The sequence below is a fragment of the Salvia hispanica genome, chromosome 4, assembly GCF_023119035.1.
Source record: "Salvia hispanica cultivar TCC Black 2014 chromosome 4, UniMelb_Shisp_WGS_1.0, whole genome shotgun sequence".
In the NCBI taxonomy this organism is placed as follows: Eukaryota; Viridiplantae; Streptophyta; class Magnoliopsida; order Lamiales; family Lamiaceae; genus Salvia; species Salvia hispanica.
In genome coordinates, this window is record NC_062968.1 from 25103137 (window position 1) to 25110298 (window position 7162).

Consider the following 7162-nt stretch of genomic DNA (forward strand, 5'->3'; position numbering starts at 1 on the left):
ATTGTCTCGATTTCAGTTACATGCATGATTTCTGTTTCTGCCTAGATCTAGCTGTTAGCGTAGCAGATTTCAATTCCAAGTTTAGTCTAATTTTCTCAACCCAAAAAAATGCGTGGCAGCAGCCAACCCAAAAACAATTTCCAAATCCTTGAGCATGTTCATTACGCATCCATCTTTGTGGGATCGATCCCTACTTCCCTGTGCTAAGTTTTAGTATAAGTGGTTGAGGGTTTTTGAAGAAGTATTCTGTGTGTCCAACGACCGAGATTTTCCAACGACCAGTGAGTTCCTAGACCACTGTGATCTAGTGGATTTGCTGGACCTAGGAAACTTGTTATTCTTTTCTGTGCACACAGTCTAAACAAAAAAGTAGCATCTTCAGTAATCTAGGGGCGTCTATAAATGTTTTACCGCTTTCGATCTACAAGAAACTGACAGGGGTGAGGATGGTCGCCACCAAGGTGGTAATCCAGTTAGCAGATAGAACTTGCATCTGTCCCGAAGGTGTGTTAGAAAATGTCATAGTTAAGGTGCATGATTTTCTATATCCTGCTGATTTCTATGTTATCAAAATGAATGATAATGAGTCTGCTGAGTCTAGTGGCGTGCTTTTAGGGAGACCATTCTTACGCACTGCTAAGACCATTATCGATGTCTTCGATGGAACGATTTGCTTGGACTATAATGGGGAAAAATATACATTTAGCATAGATGAGGGAATGAAAAGGCCATTAGATGTTGAGAATTTGTATGCTATAGATGTCATTAACCCCCTGGTCCAAGAATATCTTGAGACAGAATTGATACAAGAACAAATTGACAACTCGGAGTTGAGCCATTTGATCGACCGAGAAGTTGTAAAGTGGTGTGCAGCAATGAATACAATGGAATTGACAGATGAGGAACTAGCAGAAGCCATCATGGAGTTTTGCAAAAATCCCGAGTTAGCTAGATCAAGGGGATCAGCCCATGTGGCTAGTCTGGAGAATTCTCCTGGGTCTGGGAAGGAGACATTACCTGATAGTGCAAAAAAAAATCCCTTGCCCCAGGAGACGAACAACACCAAGAAGGAACTGAAGACACTCCCACCAGGTCTCAAGTATGCTTACTTGGAAGAGAATGAGGCATTCCCAATAATAGTCAACAGTAACTTGACCAAGGAGCAGGAGAAGGAATTATTGGGAGTGATCAGGCGGAACAAAAAAGCAATAGGGTGGACCCTCTTTGATTTAGTAGGAATCAACCCTGATCTTTGTATGCACCACATCCGTTTAGAAGAGGGTGTGAAGGCTCACCGAGACGCACAACGGAAACTGAATCCGAACATGCGAGAGGAAGTTCTGAAGGAGGTGTTGAAATTGCTCTCTCTAGGGATCATTTACTCCATTCCGGACAGTGAGTGGGTCAGTCTTGTCCATATGGTGCCCAAAAAGTCTGGAATACAGGTTGTCAAGAATGAAAAGAACGAGTTGGTGCCCACTAGGCTGGTAACGGGGTGGAGGGTGTGCATCAACTACAGGAAGCTGAATGAGGCCACGAAGAAGGATCACTTTCCCCTACCTTTCATTGATCAGATGTTAGAAAGGTTGGCTGGCAAACAGTATTTTAGCTTCCTTGATGGATACAGTGGCTATTTTCAGATCTACGTTAACCCCGAAGATCAAGGGAAGACCACATTCACGTGCCCTTTTGGTACGTATGCATACCGAAGAATGCCGTTTGGGTTGTGTAACGCACCAGGAACGTTCCAGCGGTGTATGATGAGTATTTTTTCGGATTTGCTTGAAGTATGCATTGAGATATTCGTGGATGATTCTACCGTATACGGGGATTCATTCGACACTTGTTTGGCCAGCCTTGACCTAGTATTGAAAAGATGCCAGGAGAAGCACCTAGTTTTGAATTTCGAAAAATGCCACTTCATGGTGACTGAAGGTATTGTCCTGGGTCACGTGGTTTCTGAAAGAGGAATACAGGTGGACAAGGCAAAGGTAGATGTGATATCAAAGTTACCTTACCCCACGAACCAAAAAGAAGTTAGAGGCTTCCTGGGTCACGCGGGTTTTTATAGGAGGTTTATCAGGTATTTCGCGAAAATCGCGCAACCGCTCACTCATTTGTTGCACAACGATGTAGAATTCGTCTTTGACGAAGGGTGCAAGAAGGCCTTTCAACTGCTTAAGGACAGACTCGTGTCAGCACCAATAATCAGGGCGCCAGACTGGAATCATCCTTTTGAGATAATGTGCGACGCGAGTAATTTCGCTGTGGGAGCTGTCCTAGGGCAGAAGATAGACGGGAAAACTTCTATGCATCCAAGACTCTAAATCAAGCTCAGAAGAACTATGATACCACGGAGAAGGAAATGTTGGCTGTCGTATACTCGTTCGAAAAATTCGACCCTATCTTCTTGGGTCGAGGGTTATAGTTTTCACGGATCACGCAGCAATAAAGTACTTACTAGCTAAGAAGGAGTCTAAGCCGAGGTTAATCCGTTAGGTGTTGCTTTTGCAGGAGTTTGATTGGGAAGTGAGAGACAAAAGAGGAACAGAGAATAGAGTAGCCGATCACTTGAGCAGAATTTTTCAAGGGGAAACGGAAGAGGCCATACCCGATGCTTTTCCTGAAGAGCATTTGTATCATCTAGGGGAATTTCCTAGACCAATCAGTTGGGAGGCAGTATTGGCATTAACCGGTCTAGAAAAATCCGACAAAGGGAAGCGAACACTAAACGCAGAACCATGGTTCGCTGATTTGGCAAACTACTTGGTCACGAGAGAGGTGCCAAGTTCAGAAGAAGTTTCCCGGGCCCATAAGTTGAAAATTAAAAGTGAAGCTAAATATTACTTTTAGGATGATCCGTACTTATGGAAGATGTGCTCAGATCAAGTGATCAGACGCTGCATTCCCGAATGGGAACAAAGAGATGTGCTGAATCATTGCCACACTTTGGCATGTGGAGGTCACTTTGGACCAAGGAAAACAGCGAGGAAGGTACTAGACGCTTAATAAAGATGCCTTCGAGTTTTGTCAGTGTTGCGAGAGGTGCCAACAGACAGGGGGAATTTCAAGGAGGGACGAGATGCCTCAGGTCCCGGTGATTATCTGCGAAATCTTCGACGTATGGGGGATGGACTTCATGGGACCTTTTCCATCATCCTGTGGGAACACATATATATTGGTTGCAGTAGACTATGTGTCTAAATGGACAGAAGCTAAGGCCACCACGACATGTGAATCGAAGGAGGTGGCAAAATTTCTGAAGGCCAATATCTTCAACAGATACGGAGTTCCTCGAGCCATCGTCTCAGACCAAGGAACACATTTCTATAATCGCACCATCGAGGCTCTGATGAAGAAATATGGTGTTCACCATAGAGTATCTCCCCGTACCACCCTCAGTCAAACGGCCAAGCAGAAATTTCTAATCGCGAGTTCAAGGCAATATTGGAGAAGACAGTTAATCCGTCAAAGAAAGACTGGAGTAAGAGGCTCGGTGATGCATTATGGGCCTACAGAACTGCTTTCAAGACTCCTATCGGAATGTCGCCTTATAGGCTGGTGTTTGGAAAAATGTGCCACCTGCCCGTGAGTATAGAGCACAAGGCGTACTGGGCAGTAAAAGAGATGAATATGAAGCCTTCGGCTTGTGAAGAAGAAAGGAAGTTACAGTTATAAGAACTGGAGGAACTGAGGCTGGAGTCTTATGAGTCTGCTATGTGGTATAAGGAAAGGACAAAGTTATGGCATGACAAGAATCTCCGGATCAAGGAACTCCATGTGGGACAGAAGGTGCTCCTTTTCCAATCCCGGCTCAAGCTGATGCCGGGGAAGTTGAAGTCTAAGTGGATCGGTCCATATACTATTGTCGGCCTCCGCGCGAATGGAGCTGTAGAGATCCAGGGAAGTGCCTCTAACTCTATCCCTTTTCTTGTTAATAGTCACAGAGTAAAAGTCTATAGGGATAATTATGAGTTGTGTGTAGTGGAGGAAGTGCCACTACGCGCACTCCCTATTATCACCTAGTCGGACAAGGAAGTATTCTCGATGAATTCCTGGGTTAGGTAAATTGGCTTACATTTTAAATATATACACTGAACCAGGGGATCTCGGGAATACTCAAAAGGAATGTGTAAATAGTTTAATTGCGTTTTAAACATAGGAAAAATCGAAAAAAATATATATAAAATGTAAATCTTCCAAAAATATTTTCGAAGCACCAGACTCCGCAGGAAAACCGTTGTCTTGTATTCTATCCTTGACCTAGGAGTCTGGCGTCTTCAATTTCTTTTTAAGTGTAAAGTCGTGGTCAGGGAAATCAGCTAGGGAAGGAGAGTCTAGAGAAGGAATTTTAGGAGGGATGGAGATAATTCAAATTTCAAATTGGCCGATATTTATGGGAGGTGTACTGTTGCTTACATCACGCCTGCAACCGCACCATCTTTTCACCAAAAAGGCCAACCGGCAGTTTCTCTCTCCAATAATCCCCAAACGACGAACTGCATTTTCTCTCCCTTCTCTCTACTTTGTTTCTCTCTCAAGAAATACAAACCCTAACCCGATTCTGCCTAGTTTTTCTTTTGATTTCAGATTTACGGTGATGGATCAAACTCAGGCCACCAGAAGTTCGCAGCCGGAGGTGTACGACGCGGTTCTACTGGCAGCCTGATGACATCCACGGCGGCCATACCACCACCGACGATCCCAGCGGATTCGACGGTACAACCCGCAGTTCCCCACGACGAGAGGCCTCAAGATTCAACCAGGGTACCGGACTCTGGTTCTCAACAAGCAGAAACCGCTCCAAGCACGAGTACACTGGAGGCGGACAAGAGGGAAGAGACGGGTGAACTGGCGGCGGATGGTGGACTAAGTGATGGTGATAAGAAGGTGGAGTTGCTGAGGGGGAAACCCCTATTCGAGAAGAAGTTGCTGTGGGGGAAACCCCTGTTATTGTAGAATTTGTTGAGGGGGAAACCCCTGGTTTGGTAGAGTTTGCTGAGGGGGAAACCCCTATGGAAACCGGGGATGAAACCCCAAGGGATTTTAGGGGAGCGACCCCTGAACCGATGGAGGAGGGGGCGACCCGAGTGATGTCAGGAGGGAATCCCCTGTTTATATCGAGGGGGGGACCCCAATGGTGGATGATGTGGGGGAAACCCCGGAAAAACTTTTGGAAGAGACAGACCTAAATACTACTGGAGTAGCGGAGCTCGTCGAGGAAGGGCAAGATCTGATTATGGACCTGGTGGATGACCAGGAAGAAGACAAACCCCGGGTGGACGAGAGAGCAGAGAGGCGAAGGGCCAGGAGGAGTCTGCTAGACGAAGTAGATGACTTGGTCTATTCCGAGAAAAAGTAATTCCCTGCCCGAGGGACAGAAGCTGAAGAGGCGGAGGATCGTCGCCTGGCCTAGGAAAGGGCGAGGAAAGGTAAGGCAGCTGCGACGCAGTCGAAGCGGTCAAGGAAAGCTCCCTCCGTCAAGGAGGTTGAGGAGCCCCTTTCCCCAGTGACCGAAGCTCCCTCTTCCGAGGAACAAGCCGAGCCTACTCCTGGGTCCAATTCCAAACTTGGAGAATCTGATGAGGAGTTTAGCCATGAGCGCCCGGAGGTGTGGCTGACTAGGGAACTGCTGGAGTCAATGAGGCGCTTCGACGATCAGAAACGGGCCACGGCGTACAAAGAGAGATGCAGTGCAGGGAAGATGGCTAAGTCTGGCAAGCAGTACAGCTCCAAAGAACATAGGATGATCGCATGTGATGAAGACTTCCGCGCGTGTATCTACGCAATCGGATTTGAGTGGTTATTGAAGCACAGCCAGGAGAAGGTGCCCGTAGACTTAGCTCGGGAGTTTTTCTCAATGTTCCGACTAAAGAACACTTCTGACCCCGACGCGGACTCCATCACATTCAGGATTTTCAACGAAGAACATGAAATAAGCATCAGAGAGTGGTCATTAAGGATGGGGTTGTTTACCAAGGCTGAAGATGACGAAGGAATCTGGAATGAGAGGATGGTCGGCGTACCAAAGAATACGCCAGGGTTTAAAGTGCAGGAAACATGGGAGCTGGTCACCCACTCCAAGGCAGGAACGTTCAAATCCAGCTATTCCAAGGCCTCACACATTGAAGACCGCATCCTTCGATTCGCCCAGACATTTATCATCTATAATCTAATGGGCACAGCGAACTCAGCCCTGACAACTACCGACCTCTACTTCACTTGGTGCATGGTGAGAGGCGTGAAGGTGCATCTAGGGTACTGGCTGGCTCAAGCATGTCATCAAATGACAAGCAACCCTACTCGACATATGTATACCTGCCACCTCCTCAGCGCCTACCTCCAGCGGAATATCAACCTAAAGATTGCAAAAACCGTTCCTTTGGTCGTAAAGTGCGAGCCCCCGGAGACTTTCAGTGTTGAATACTTTTTCAACAAAAGGTTGCTCCAATCTCACGGCAAAGAGAATTTCTTCTACGAGGTAGGAGACAAGGTGAAAACGGAGACGGAGGCAGTGGAGGCTGTGCCCAGTGAGGAGGTCGAGGAGCTGAGGAAGGATGTGCAGGAGTTGAGGAAGGAGATGCAAGTGATGAGAAAGGAGATGGTGAGAGAGCTTGGTGGGATGCGGAAGGAATTAAGTGGGAACAGAGAGGAGGTGAAGACACTGCGGGGGAACATTGCAGACTTGGAGGTGAAGTCATCCAAGCAGAATGAGCGGATGACGGAGGCTGTGGAGCTGATAATGAAAATGTTGAAATGGTTGGAAAAGACACTCCCCCTGACCCAGCAGAAGGTTCTTCCTGGATCAGGCAGTGAGGTCAAGCAGCCCGGCCAAGGCAGTTCTTCCCTCCAGCAACCCACACACCAGCTCAAGCAAGTGGTCACCCCATCCGTGTCTAAGCCAGTGTTAATCTCATTCAAGTCAAAGTCCCTGATGTTAAAGATGCTGGTGCTGGCAGCGGAAGCGTGCGTTCTTAACAAATCACATAATAATCAGATCTATTTAGCAGATTATTTAGACAAAATCTATTCGCGTAATTTTCACATGTATCATACTCATAACTTGAATTAATCATGCTTTAAGAATATTGAAAACCTAAAACATGCTTTTCTACGGAGCAGAAAAATACCTAATTAATTCTCCAAAGAATTGAAGATGGTT